Here is a 16,412-nt window from a genome sequence, read left to right on the forward strand (position 1 = left end):
ATTATTATTACATAGATTCCCAGTAGTATGAGTTACACATATACCTGTTTACTGGTATCAGGACCCAGTGATTATTATTACATTGATTCCCAGTAGTATGAATTACACATATACCTGTTTACTGGTATCAGAATCCAGTGATTATTATTACATTGATTCCCAGTAGTATGAGTTACACATATACCTGTTTACTGGTATCAGGACCCAGTGATTATTATTACATTGATTCCCAGTAGTATGAGTTACACATATACCTGTTTACTGGTATCAGGACCCAGTGATTATTATTACATTGATTCCCAGTAGTATGAATTACACATATACCTGTTTACTGGTATCAGGATCCAGTGATTATTATCACATTGATTCCCAGTAGTATGAATTACACATATACCTGTTTACTGGTATCAGGATCCAGTGATTATTATTACATTGATTCCCAGTAGTAAGAATTACACATATACCTGTTTACTGGTATCAGAATCCAGTGATTATTATTATTACATTGATTCCCAGTAGTATGAGTTACACATATACCTGTTTACTAGTATCAGGATCCAGTGATTATTATTACATTGATTTCCAGTAGTAAGAATTACACATATACCTGTTTACTGGTATCAGGATCCAGTGATTATTATTACATTGATTCCCAGTAATATGAGTTACACATATACCTGTTTACTGGTATCAGGATCCAGTGATTATTATTACATTGATTCCCAGTAGTATGAATTACACATATACCTGTTTACTGGTATCAGGATCCAGTGATTATTATTACATTGATTCCCAGTAGTATGAATTACACATATACCTGTTTACTGGTATCAGGACCCAATGATTATTATTACATAGATTCCCAGTAGTATGAATTACACATATACCTGTTTACTGGTATCGGGATCCAGTGATTATTATTACATTGATTCCCAGTAGTATGAATTACACATATACCTGTTTACTGGTATCAGGACCCAATGATTATTATTACATAGATTCCCAGTAGTATGAATTACACATATACCTGTTTACTGGTATCGGGATCCAGTGATTATTATTACATTGATTCCCAGTAGTATGAATTACACATATACCTGTTTACTGGTATCAGGATCCAGTGATTATTATTACATTGATTCCCAGTAGTATGAATTACACATATACCTGTTTACTGGTATCAGGATCCAGTGATTATTATTATTACATTGATTCCCAGTAGTATGAATTACACATATACCTGTTTACTGGTATCAGGATCCAGTGATTATTATTAAATTGATTCCCAGTAGTATGAATTACACATATACCCGTTTACTGGTATCAGGACCCAGTGATTATTATCACATTGATTCCCAGTAGTATGAGTTACACATATACCTGTTTACTGGTATCAGGACCCAATGATTATTATTACATTGATTCCCAGTAGTATGAATTACACATATACCTGTTTACTGGTATCAGGACCCAATGATTATTATTACATTGATTCCCAGTAGTATGAATTACACATATACCTGTTTACTGGTATCAGAATCCAGTGATTATTATCACATTGATTCCCAGTAGTATGAATTACACATATACCTGTTTACTGGTATCATGATCCAGTGATTATTATTACATTGATTCCCAGTAGTATGAGTTACACATATACCTGTTTACTGGTATCAGGACCCAATGATTATTATTACATTGATTCCCAGTAGTATGAATTACACATATACCTGTTTACTGGTATCAGATCCAGTGATTATTATTACATTGATTCCCAGTAGTATGAATTACACATATACCTGTTTACTGGTATCAGGACCCAGTGATTATTATTACATTGATTCCCAGTAGTAAGAATTACACATATACCTGTTTACTGGTATCAGGACCCAGTGATTATTATTACATTGATTCCCAGTAGTATGAATTACACATATACCAGTTTACTGGTATCAGGATCCAGTGATTATTATTACATTGATTCCCAGTAGTATGGATTACACATATACCTGTTTACTGGTATCAGGATCCAGTGATTATTATTACATTGATTCCCAGTAGTATGAGTTACACATATACCTGTTTACTGGTATCAGGACCCAATGATTATTATTACATTGATTCCCAGTAGTATGAATTACACATATACCTGTTTACTGGTATCAGATCCAGTGATTATTATTACATTGATTCCCAGTAGTATGAATTACACATATACCTGTTTACTGGTATCAGGATCCAGTGATTATTATTACATTGATTCCCAGTAGTATGAGTTACACATATACCTGTTTACTGGTATCAGGATCCAGTGATTATTATTACATTGATTCCCAGTAGTATGAATTACACATATACCTGTTTACTGGTATCAGGACCCAGTGATTATTATTATCACATTGATTCCCAGTAGTATGAGTTACACATATACCTGTTTACTGGTATCAGGACCCAGTGATTATTATTACATTGATTCCCAGTAGTATGAATTACACATATACCTGTTTACTGGTATCATGATCCAGTGATTATTATTACATTGATTCCCAGTAGTATGAATTACACATATACCTGTTTACTGGTATCAGGACCCAATGATTATTATTACATTGATTCCCAGTAATATGAGTTACACATATACCTGTTTACTGGTATCAGGATCCAGTGATTATTATTACATTGATTCCCAGTAGTATGAATTACACATATACCTGTTTACTGGTATCAGATCCAGTGATTATTATTACATTGATTCCCAGTAGTATGAATTACACATATACCTGTTTACTGGTATCAGGATCCAGTGATTATTATTACATTGATTCCCAGTAGTATGAATTACACATATACCTGTTTACTGGTATCAGAATCCAGTGATTATTATTACATTGATTCCCAGTAGTATGAATTACACATATACCTGTTTACTGGTATCAGGATCCAGTGATTATTATTACATTGATTCCCAGTAGTATGAGTTACACATATACCTGTTTACTGGTATCAGGACCCAATGATTATTATTAAATAGATTCCCAGTAGTATGAATTACACATATACCTGTTTACTGGTATCAGGATCCAGTGATTATTATTACATTGATTCCCAGTAGTAAGAATTACACATATACCTGTTTACTGGTATCAGAATCCAGTGATTATTATTACATTGATTCCCAGTAGTATGAATTACACATATACCTGTTTACTGGTATCAGGACCCAATGATTATTATTACATAGATTCCCAGTAGTATGAATTACACATATACCTGTTTACTGGTATCAGGATCCAGTGATTATTATTACATTGATTCCCAGTAGTATGAATTACACATATACCTGTTTACTAGTATCAGGATCCAGTGATTATTATTACATTGATTCCCAGTAGTATGAATTACACATATACCTGTTTACTAGTATCAGGATCCAGTGATTATTATTACATTGATTCCCAGTAGTATGAATTACACATATACCTGTTTACTAGTGTTGGTCGTACCTTAACTTACATTCCAGCTCCGACCTCGGAAAGGTTTTATGATGTTACCTCGCCTAACAAATGAAGGAATTCTCCTCCGCTGATTCTGGTGGTCGCTCAGTCCAAGGGAACCGTGGTGAAGCAATAAATGAAAGTCCCACAGGCTTTGGCTAGCAGGCCTGGATATACCTTGGACATTTGGGTGACCCTTGGATCAAAAGAGGGGATTGTGATAGAATTTATCTCGATTCCAAGGCTCAAGCTTATAGGTGTCATATAATGATATCCTATATTAAAATTGGCTAACTTGGAATCAGGATTGATTGCTTGATGCTTGAACAACACTTAAGACCATATATGTCTAAGTCCCGGGAGCAGAGAGCCCCCACCCAAGATGTCTCTACTCTAATCTTGTTGTTCTCTCTTACCCAGAAACGTATTTGTTATGTATACATGGCGCTCATTCCTATGTCTTATCCTATGTCCTATTCCTATGTCTTATCTGTATTCCCTTGCTATTTTTGTTCTAAAGAGTATTTGCACGTAAGCACTTACTTTTTAAATGTATAAAACCCAGCTGATGAATAAAAAACGTCAGAGGCTTATTTTGAATACCAACAGGTGTCTGGTGTCTAATTCTTGCTTCTCCGAGTGCACTTGTAACAACAATTTGGGTTTCCTCTGAATATAACAAAGATCAACATTCTGATCCACAACAATTTGGTGCCGTGACCCGGGATCAGACGAATCCAGTTCATCCGGACCCAGAAGGGTTGGCTCGGAGCCCAGACGGTTAATCAGCTGCAGCGGGTAAGAAAAAGCTTTTATTTTTCTACCTATAAATGATTTAGACTCTCTGGTGCTCTTTGAGACCCCGGTCCGGGTGGGTAAGGATTTTAAAAACGTCTGATCTAAAGAACTTGTTTTCTGTGGTATTATGGTTATATTCAGGTGGAGGTTGTGTTATGTCTTGTGAAAGGAATCTTGAGATAGTGGAATAGAACTGTGGGTTGTAAGTTATTTTTATTGTTTGCCTTGTCATTTGTTTTATAATTTGAGTTAGAATCCTCCAAGGGCAGATCTCCTGATCTGTGTTTAGAAGACAGAACTGTGAAAATTCCACTGCAGCGGTCATAAGTGTTTAAATACACTGTTATTGTACAGTTTGTCTTGTGTAAGGAAGTAATTAACCCTTACAAGTTTTAAGATGGGTAGCTCTGAAAGTACCCAAGGGGGATTTACGGCTTTGACTATTGTCAAGCATCACAAAGGACAAGGAGCAATTAAGAATGTTAAGAGGTTACTTAAGAAAGCTGGCATGCCCTCAGAGGGCACTCTAGACCCACATATATGGAGTGAATTTATGGCAAATTACAGAGGTTGGTTAGAAGATAATAACTTAGTAGAAGTTGCACAAAAATGGCATGATACTGCTGTTGAATTAACTAAATGTGGTTGTAGAGAAACCACCAGGAAAAGTGTACCATATTATCAATGTTTTGGACCTCTAGGGTCCCAGAGTAGGCAGGATCCTGGGAAAAATCTTGTAAACCCACCCCTTTACCAGGATAATGCAGGGACTCCTTTGGTCCCTAAAGGCCAGGCGATTTCCCTTTTACGGAGATCAAAACCTCTCTTTCCAGTAATATTACGCAGTGGGACTTCATATGGTCCCCTAGCAGCCCCTGTAAGACCTATGGGTTCATTAGAGCAGGCAGATAGCCCAGACTTAAAGGAACCCCTAGTTGCCCCCATAGACACCCCAGTGGGGCCATTAGCTCCACAATTTTCTACTCCAATGATACCCAAAGTTGAGAGCATGTACCATGAGAACAGACAGCCGAGCTCAAGTATCAAATACTGGGAAGAATATAAGCCCTGGACACCCAGTGAACAACTGGCAATAATACAGCAGCTGGCAGATGTTGAAAAGGCCCCCTTAGCTCTAGTTCAGTCTCTATCCACAATTCAAGCTACTTACCAGTGTACTTGGATGGATTTAAAACAGATTGTGGCACTAAAAGCTGGCCCCATTTTGGCTAGAATAATTGCTAAATATACTGATGCCCATGAAGATAACCTCAGAAAAAGCAACATGCAAACAGATGAATGGTTTAGAACCAAGTCTGCATCTGGAGCATGCTATGTCACTGCAATAAGAGAATGGGCTAAGGTAAAGACAGAGGAACTAGCCCATAAATTAGGAGATATATTACAAGGGAAAGATGAACCTGTAGAAACATTTTTCACCAGACTACAGATGGCTTGGGAGGCATTGGGTTACACAGATATTGAAACCACTTCGACCAGACTGCTTATTAAAGGACCACTCTAGTGCCAGGAAAGCATACTCGTCCTTCATAGGAGCCCCCACCCTCAGGGACCCCCTCCCGCCCAGCTCTGGAAAGGGGAAAGGGGTAAAAACTTACCTTTTTCCAGCGCTGGGCGGAGAGATCTCCTCCTGCTCTCCTCCTCTTCTCCTCCCCGTCGGCTGAATGCGCACGCGCGGCAAGAGCTGCGCGCGCATTCAGCCGGTCACATAGGAAAGCATTCATAATGCTTTCCTATGGACGCTGGCGTGCTCTCACTGTGAAAATCACAGTGAGAAGCACGCAAGCGCCTCTAGCGGCTGTCAATGAGACAGCCACTAGAGGACATAGGGGGAAGGCTTAACCCATTCATAAACATAGCAGTTTCTCTGAAACTGCTATGTTTCTGAAAAAATGGGTTAACCCTAGAAGGACCTGGCACCCAGACCACTTCATTAAGCTGAAGTGGTCTGGGTGCCTAGAGTGGTCCTTTAACTGCTTCATGGATGGTATCCACATACCCATAAGGACTGGTCTCCAAAATGCTAGACCTGAGTGGAGAAGTTTAACCTATGGTGATCTGGTGAAGGTGGCTAGGGGAGTGGAAGCTAATCTAAATACTAGAAAGAGGAGCACACCTCTAATGGCTGTAACTGTCCCTAGAGCTGACGGAGACAGAAGGCAGGTAGAATGCTGGAATTGTGGCAGGAAAGGACACTGCAAGTGTCCTCCTAAAAATAGAAAACCCCAGGATTCTAATGATAACTCCCAAGACAGCCAACCACCTCCACCACCTCCCCCTCCCCAATAGGAAATTGGCAAACCAGTGTCCCTACATATTATAAATATCCCTGACTCTGCAGGACCCTCACCCATTTTCGATGTTACACTACCTGGGGGCCGAATAGTCCCTTTCCTGTTGGACACTGGCGCTGCTAAATCGATGTTACAGGAAAAATATGTGTTCCCGTATGAGAAATCTAATGATGTATTATCATGTGTAGGGGTGGATGGTATCGAAAATGACATTCCCCTTACCCACAAGCTGAAATTGAAGCTACACGACTCTACTGCCCTTGTGACAAGGCTACTTGTCAGCCCTAATGCCCCTGTTAATCTACTAGGCAGTCATATACTGTCTGCTCTTAGTGCAAATATCCAGTATAGCCCCACTGGAAAAGTAACATTGTCTGTGCCTTTGGAGGACAAACAAATGATATCTCTTTCAAATGTTCTGGCAACTCTCACTATGCCCAGCCATGTGCCAGAACCTACCATTGACTTGTCCTCAGTCCCTGATTCCTTATGGGCTACAGGGAAGACAGATACAGGCAGACTCTCTTTGCCCCCAGTCAAGGTGAATCTCCTGCCCGGAGCCAAACCTCCCTACCAAAAACAATACCCCTTAAGCCCAGCACAGGAAGATGCCATTTCGCAATCTGTGCAAGAGTTTCTGCAGGCAGGGGTAGTTGTCCAGACCACCTCCCCTTGTAACACACCATTGTACCCAATTAAGAAAAAGCAAGAGAAAGGTAAACCTGTGGTTTACCGTATGGTACATGATTTGAGGGCAATTAATGCTGTAACTGAACTGATTGCCCCTAATGTTCCCAACCCACACTCCTTGTTGGCACAAATACCACCTTCCTCTAAGGTATTTACTGTTATTGACTTGGCAAATGCATTTTTCAGTGTCCCCCTGGATCCCGACAGTCAGTTTTTATTTGCATTTACACATAAACACAAACAGTACACTTGGACAGTATTGCCACAGGGCGCACAAAACTCACCCACTATGTACAGCATGGCAATGGCCCAGATTCTTGAAGAATGGGAGAGGCCAAATAATGTAATTTTATTGCAGTATATCGATGACCTACTCCTGTGTTGCGATAATATGGAATCTTGTATTGTAAACACCCTCTCCTTGCTGAAATTCCTGGCAAAAGCAGGCTGTAAAGCGTCAAAAACGAAACTGCAAGCTTGTGTAGAGAAAGTTATTTTCCTAGGACATTGCATTTCCCAGGGCATAAAACATCTCACAGAGAGTAGAAAGACTGCAGTTCAAAATATTAAACCCCCCCGCAGCCTAGCCCAGCTTCGTACCTTTCTCGGTTTGATATCTTACTGTCGTCCTTGGCTGCGTTCAGTAGCTATCTACATGCAACCACTGTATGATTGTCTTGCCAACGAAAACAAACCATTTAAATTAAACCATGCGGCAGAAAATGCCTTCTATACACTTAAGATACTGGTAACGTCAGCTCCAGCACTGGGTCTCCCAGATTACAGAAAGAATTTTAACCTGTTCTGTACTGAGCAATCAGGTTATGCTACATCTGTCCTTACACAGGACCATGGTGGTAAACAAAGACCAATAGCTTACTACTCCACCAGATTGGACCCTGTTGCCAGGGGTGCCCCCTCATGTGTTAGGGCAGTGGCGGCTGTTACTGCCCTCCTGGACAAAGCCACTGATATTGTTTTAGATAATCCGGTGACCATATACACACCACATGATATCAACAGCATACTGTCACAAGTTCAACCAAAACACATACATACTGCAAGGCATCTCAGAATGCAATGTGCCTTGCTTATGCCACCTAATGTTACTCTTAAAAGGTGTATGGTAATAAATCCATCTACATTACTTCCCCTGGATTTAAAAGAGGGGAGTGGGAATGGTACTTGTACTTCTGATCTTTTTGTAAATTCACTTTCACCAGATGAGTTAGCTGATGCCCAGGTACCCCATGATTGTGCAGCACTAATGGCACAAGAAACAGCAGGTTTTTTGCATGTAACTGATTCTCCATTATCTAATGCAGATTTTGAGTTTTTTGTAGATGGTTCCAGATATGCTGATGAGAAGGGTAATTTCCACACTGGATATGCTGTAGTCTCTGCACATGAGATAATAAAAGCTGAACCACTCGCTCCTCACTGCTCTGCACAGGAGGCAGAGCTGAAGGCACTCGCTGAAGCGTGTAAAATGGCTTCTGGTAAGACTGCTAATATTTTTACAGACTCTCGCTATGCTTTTGGTATAGCGCATGATTTTGGCCCTATTTGGCGGGCTCGTGATTTTCTCACCTCAGCAGGAACTCCAATCAAGAATTCTGAAGCCGTGAGTGCACTTATGGACGCTATCCTGTTACCCACTCAAGTAGGCATCATCAAGGTGGCAGCTCACGTGAAGATCACAGATGAAATTTCAAGAGGAAACCACAGAGCAGACGAAGCTGCCAAGCAAGCAGCAATTCAAGTTCATCCCTCTAAAGGTAAAACCTTCCTACAAGTTGTTCTTACAGATGACGCCGTTGACTACAATATACTGTTGAGCTTACAAAGACAGGCAAGCAAGGAAGAACATGACCTCTGGAGGAAACAAGATGCAGAACCTGATGATGACAAAATGTGGAGAAAAGGTAAAAGACTGTGTTTGCCACGAGTATTGTACCCCATGATGGCCCAGATTGCCCATGGACCTACACATCTATCCAAGATGCACATGAACAGCTTAGTAAACACCCATTGGGTAGCACCCGGATTTACTGTTGTAGCAGCTAAACACACCCAAGCTTGCATGATTTGTGCTAGAAACAATCCAGGACAGGCTGTCAAAACACCGAGTAAGCACACACCAAGGCCACTTTACCCGTTTCAAAGACTGCAGATAGACTAAGGTAGGAGTGTATGAATATGTGTTGGTGTGCATTGATCTCTTTTCAGGTTGGCCAGAGGCCTACCCAGTGTCGAAAGCCACAACAAAGATAACAGCGAGTAAGCTTCTGAAGGAACTGGTATGTAGATATGGAGTACCTGAAGTGATTGAAAGTGACAGAGGTAGCCATTTCACTGGGGAAATAATGCAAGAAATTATGAAAGCCTTAGGGATCAGTCAGGCCTTCCACACCCCTTATCACCCCCAGAGTAGTGGGAAAGTAGAAAGGGCAAATGGCACCTTAAAGAACAAGATTGCAAAAGCCATGCAAGACACAGGGAAGCCCTGGACTGAATGCCTTCCCCTAGCACTCTTTTCTATGAGATTCACCCCCAATTCCAGACATGGCCTATCCCCTTTTGAGATCCTGTTTGGATGTGCCCCAAAGACAGGCCTCTATTCTCCCCAAACCCTCCAGATGCAGCATGGTAGTATGACTGCCTATGTTCAGGCCCTACACCAAAGATTAGACAGGGTGCATAAACAAGTCTTTGATTCTATTCCAGATCCAGACTCTGATTCTGCAACTCACAAACTGCAGCCTGGTGATTGGGTGGTGATAAAGAGGCATGTGAGGAAAGGACTTGAACCACGCTTTGACGGTCCATTCCAAGTGCTCTTGACTACGGCTACCTCGGTAAAACTAGAAGGAAAAGCCACGTGGATACACGCCAGTCACTGTAAACAAGTCACTCCGACTGATCCACCAACATGAAGCTGTTCTTATCCTTTACCATATTATGCTCTGTTCAGATATGCTACTCTGACTTGAGACCAGAAAATAATAATGCATGGCAGGAAAATATATGGTTGCAGATAGCAAAGGCTTTCAATTTAACCTCCTTTTGCCTCAACCCTCTCCTTAGTACTGAAAACGCCATAGAATCTTGTCTTATAGCTGTCCCCACACCAATCTCACTGTTGAGGAAGTACCTACATACCCATAGACCCCATAAATCTCTACAACTATATTCTTATGCCTTCAAACCACTGGTAGGCAAGCCTCCCCTATCCCTGAAGACAATTAATGTGACAGGCGCTGAACTATGTTGGTCTTTTTCATGTAATTGTTCAAGAGACCCTAATACTGAATCCCTGTTTTGCCCCACATGGTGGAAAAATACCACGAATTGTAGAGCCCTGAGCACCACTATGAATTGTACCAAAACTCACCAAGTTATGAGTTACCACTACAATGTCTATCTTCCTAAAGGATGGACTTTCTCCTGTGGAAATATTACTTATGCTTATGTCCCAGGTAACATTACAGGAGGTCCCTGTGCAATTTCTCGACTAACCATGACCATGTTTTCCAAATCTGACCTGATCACTAAAACCACCCAGCTACACAAACTGCTGAGAGACAGGAGAGATGTTAAAAACACCCTTACTTCTGATTGTAACTCTGAAATCACTCTCTTATCCAAAGCCGAATACTCTGCCCTAGCGTACACCTTGGTAGGAGTCCCAGGCTTAGCACTGTATAATACCCGAGTAGTTAATGCTGTAGCCTGTTCCCTTGCAAAAGGTTTAAATGCCACTTCACAGGCCCTAGAAGAGCTACTTATGGACAACCAGGCAAATAAGAAGGCAATCCTTGAGAATAGAGCAGCCATTGACTACTTACTAATGAAACATGACTTAGGATGTGAAGCTATTGAAGGTATGTGCTGTTTTAACCTATCTGACCATGGCACTATGATCCATAAACATATAAAAGATTTACATGACTTAGTACAGGATATCAAACAAGATAACGGCTTCTTTGAGGATTGGGATTGGACATTTGGGCTAGGAACATGGTTGACTTTACTAATTAAGAAAATTTTGTACTTTTTGCTATTAGCTATATTTGTCATTATGGCTATTTTTCTAACCTTTAGATTTTTTTCATGTCTACTAACCTCTCTATGTAAAAGCAAACCTACTGTTGGTCGTACCTTAACTTACATTCCAGCTCCGACCTCGGAAAGGTTTTATGATGTTACCTCGCCTAACAAATGAAGGAATTCTCCTCCGCTGATTCTGGTGGTCGCTCAGTCCAAGGGAACCGTGGTGAAGCAATAAATGAAAGTCCCACAGGCTTTGGCTAGCAGGCCTGGATATACCTTGGACATTTGGGTGACCCTTGGATCAAAAGAGGGGATTGTGATAGAATTTATCTCGATTCCAAGGCTCAAGCTTATAGGTGTCATATAATGATATCCTATATTAAAATTGGCTAACTTGGAATCAGGATTGATTCCAATCAGGATTGATTGCTTGATGCTTGAACAACACTTAAGACCATATATGTCTAAGTCCCGGGAGCAGAGAGCCCCCACCCAAGATGTCTCTACTCTAATCTTGTTGTTCTCTCTTACCCAGAAACGTATTTGTTATGTATACATGGCGCTCATTCCTATGTCTTATCCTATGTCCTATTCCTATGTCTTATCTGTATTCCCTTGCTATTTTTGTTCTAAAGAGTATTTGCACGTAAGCACTTACTTTTTAAATGTATAAAACCCAGCTGATGAATAAAAAACGTCAGAGGCTTATTTTGAATACCAACAGGTGTCTGGTGTCTAATTCTTGCTTCTCCGAGTGCACTTGTAACAACAATTTGGGTTTCCTCTGAATATAACAAAGATCAACATTCTGATCCACAACACTAGTATCAGGATCCAGTGATTATTATTACATTGATTCCCAGTAGTATGAAATACACATTTACCTGTTTACTGGTATCAGAATCCAGTGATTATTATTACATTGATTCCCAGTAGTAAGAATTACACATATACCTGTTTACTGGTATCAGGATCCAGTGATTATTATTACATTGATTCCCAGTAGTATGAAATACACATATACCTGTTTACTGGTATCAGAATCCAGTGATTATTATTACATTGATTCCCAGTAGTATGAATTACACATATACCTGTTTACTGGTATCGGGATCCAGTGATTATTATTACATTGATTCCCAGTAGTAAGAATTACACATATACCTGTTTACTGGTATCAGGATCCAGTGATTATTATTACATTGATTCCCAGTAGTATGAGTTACACATATACCTGTTTACTGGTATCAGGACCCAGTGATTATTATTATTACATTGATTCCCAGTAGTATGAATTACACATATACCTGTTTACTGGTATCGGGATCCAGTGATTATTATTACATTGATTCCCAGTAGTAAGAATTACACATATACCTGTTTACTGGTATCAGGATCCAGTGATTATTATTACATTGATTCCCAGTAGTATGAATTACACATATACCTGTTTACTGGTATCCGAATCCAGTGATTATTATTACATTGATTCCCAGTAGTATGAATTACACATATACCTGTTTACTGGTATCAGGACCCAGTGATTATTATTACATTGATTCCCAGTAGTATGAATTACACATATACCTGTTTACTGGTATCAGGATCCAGTGATTATTATTACATTGATTCCCAGTAGTATGAGTTACACATATACCTGTTTACTGGTATCAGGACCCAGTGATTATTATTACATTGATTCCCAGTAGTATGAATTACACATATACCTGTTTACTGGTATCAGGACCCAGTGATTATTATTATTACATTGATTCCCAGTAGTATGAATTACACATATACCTGTTTACTGGTATCAGGATCCAGTGATTATTATTACATTGATTCCCAGTAGTATGAATTACACATATACCTGTTTACTGGTATCCGAATCCAGTGATTATTATTACATTGATTCCCAGTAGTATGAATTACACATATACCTGTTTACTGGTATCAGGACCCAGTGATTATTATTACATTGATTCCCAGTAGTATGAATTACACATATACCTGTTTACTGGTATCAGGATCCAGTGATTATTATTACATTGATTCCCAGTAGTATGAGTTACACATATACCTGTTTACTGGTATCAGGACCCAGTGATTATTATTACATTGATTCCCAGTAGTATGAATTACACATATACCTGTTTACTGGTATCAGGATCCAGTGATTATTATTACATTGATTCCCAGTAGTATGAGTTACACATATACCTGTTTACTGGTATCAGGACCCAGTGATTATTATTACATTGATTCCCAGTAGTATGAATTACACATATACCTGTTTACTGGTATCAGGACCCAGTGATTATTATTATTACATTGATTCCCAGTAGTATGAATTACACATATACCTGTTTACTGGTATCAGAATCCAGTGATTATTATTACATTGATTCCCAGTAGTATGAATTACACATATACCTGTTTACTGGTATCAGGACCCAGTGATTATTATTACATTGATTCCCAGTAGTATGAATTACACATATACCTGTTTACTGGTATCAGGACCCAGTGATTATTATTACATTGATTCCCAGTAGTATGAGTTACACATATACCTGTTTACTGGTATCAGGACCCAGTGATTATTATTATTACATTGATTCCCAGTAGTATGAATTACACATATACCTGTTTACTGGTATCAGGACCCAGTGATTATTATTATTACATTGATCCCCAGTAGTATGAATTACACATATACCTGTTTACTGGTATCAGGATCCAGTGATTATTATTATTACATTGATTCCCAGTAGTATGAATTACACATATACCTGTTTACTGGTATCAGGATCCAGTGATTATTATTACATTGATTCCCAGTAGTATGAATTACACATATACCTGTTTACTGGTATCAGGACCCAGTGATTATTATTACATTGATTCCCAGTAGTATGAATTACACATATACCTGTTTACTGGTATCAGGATCCAGTGATTATTATTATTACATTGATTCCCAGTAGTATGAATTACACATATACCTGTTTACTGGTATCAGGATCCAGTGATTATTATTACATTGATTCCCAGTAGTATGAATTACACATATACCTGTTTACTGGTATCAGGACCCAGTGATTATTATTACATTGATTCCCAGTAGTATGAATTACACATATACCTGTTTACTGGTATCAGGACCCAGTGATTATTATTATTATTACATTGATTCCCAGTAGTATGAATTACACATATACCTGTTTACTGGTATCAGAATCCAGTGATTATTATTATTACATTGATTCCCAGTAGTAAGAATTACACATATACCTGTTTACTGGTATCAGGACCCAGTGATTATTATTACATTGATTCCCAGTAGTATGAATTACACATATACCTGTTTACTGGTATCAGGACCCAGTGATTATTATTACATTGATTCCCAGTAGTATGAATTACACATATACCTGTTTACTGGTATCAGGACCCAGTGATTATTATTACATTGATTCCCAGTAGTAAGAATTACACATATACCTGTTTACTGGTATCAGGATCCAGTGATTATTATTACATTGATTCCCAGTAGTATGAGTTACACATATACCTGTTTACTGGTATCAGGATCCAGTGATTATTATTACATTGATTCCCAGTAGTAAGAATTACACATATACCTGTTTACTGGTATCAGGACCCAGTGATTATTATTACATTGATTCCCAGTAGTATGAATTACACATATACCTGTTTACTGGTATCAGGATCCAGTGATTATTATTACATTGATTCCCAGTAGTATGAATTACACATATACCTGTTTACTGGTATCAGGACCCAGTGATTATTATTACATTGATTCCCAGTAGTAAGAATTACACATATACCTGTTTACTGGTATCAGGATCCAGTGATTATTATTACATTGATTCCCAGTAGTATGAATTACACATATACCTGTTTACTAGTATCAGGATCCAGTGATTATTATTACATTGATTCCCAGTAGTAAGAATTACACATATACCTGTTTACTGGTATCAGGACCCAGTGATTATTATTACATTGATTCCCAGTAGTATGAATTACACATATACCTGTTTACTGGTATCAGGATCCAGTGATTATTAATAATAATAATAATAAAAAAGAATAATCTGATTAATTGATTAATTCCTGCTACCCACATTGTATCATCCCATCCCTCTTGGTGCCATTCACACACTCTCACACACTGAGTAGGAGGAGGAGGACACACCTGTTAATGATGTTTGAAGGCCACCCCTTCCTGGTGTCCCAGCACAGGATCCACTACTCCCTCACCTGGGATGCTACCAGCTCTCCTTCACCAAGTACACACTGCGCGTGCGCACAGAGCGTCAGGGCAAAGGCAAGCCCGAGAGTGGGGGGCGCGTGAGTGTGACGTCACAGACCGAGGCAAAACGGCCATGTTTGATCCTGGCAAAGGCTTCATTGTACATAAGAACACCTGTTTAGAGTGAGCTAGGGAGGACTACAATCCCTATCATGCACAGCTAGTCTCCCATTAGTACCCAGTGCCCTGCTGTGTGAGTGTAGAGGCAGTGTATGGATGGACTGGGACTCAGTTTTTTACAATGAAGAGGTAGTGGATGCAGTGCTTGGAGGTCCAGTAATGGCCAGCTTATACGTTGTGGCAGTTGCTGGGGAAACTATGTTGAGATATTATAGAGGAATATCTAATTTGTCATGCTGACTGACAGGCCCAGCCTGAGTATCCCATCACTGTGGCTTAGCATGCTGCTATGCCCTATAATATATCAGGGCTTCCCAAACTTTTATGGGCCGAGACCTACCTTTGAAAACAATTTTTTTTCGAGACCCACTCGCTTTTAATGCATATTTTCATTATGGCAGCTATAGAGGCATAAAATTGGCACACCATAACAATCAGCTTTAGATGCATAAACTAGGCACATCATGGAATTCATTATGAGATGCATAAATTGCCACATCATGGCAGCTTTAGAGGCATACAGTTGGCACACCATGGCAATCAGCTTTAGAGGCATACAATTCTCACACCATGGCAATCGCTTTTAGAGGCGTAAAATTG

General features: G+C 39.5%; 1 protein-coding gene across 1 annotated transcript in view; it reads right to left on the reverse strand.

Annotated features, from left to right (window-relative positions):
• The window catches only part of LOC134574531 (zinc finger protein 154-like), a 29,872-nt gene extending 14,197 nt beyond the window's left edge, over positions 1–15,675 (reverse strand). Inside the window, exon 1 of the mRNA XM_063433644.1 lies at positions 15,576–15,675. The gene's annotated coding sequence lies outside the window, so the exon portion shown is untranslated. The remainder of the gene's footprint in view (positions 1–15,575) is intronic.
• Positions 15,676–16,412: the final 737 nt, after the last annotated feature.

This window comes from Pelobates fuscus, chromosome 10 (assembly GCF_036172605.1).
Source record: "Pelobates fuscus isolate aPelFus1 chromosome 10, aPelFus1.pri, whole genome shotgun sequence".
In the NCBI taxonomy this organism is placed as follows: domain Eukaryota; kingdom Metazoa; phylum Chordata; class Amphibia; order Anura; family Pelobatidae; genus Pelobates; species Pelobates fuscus.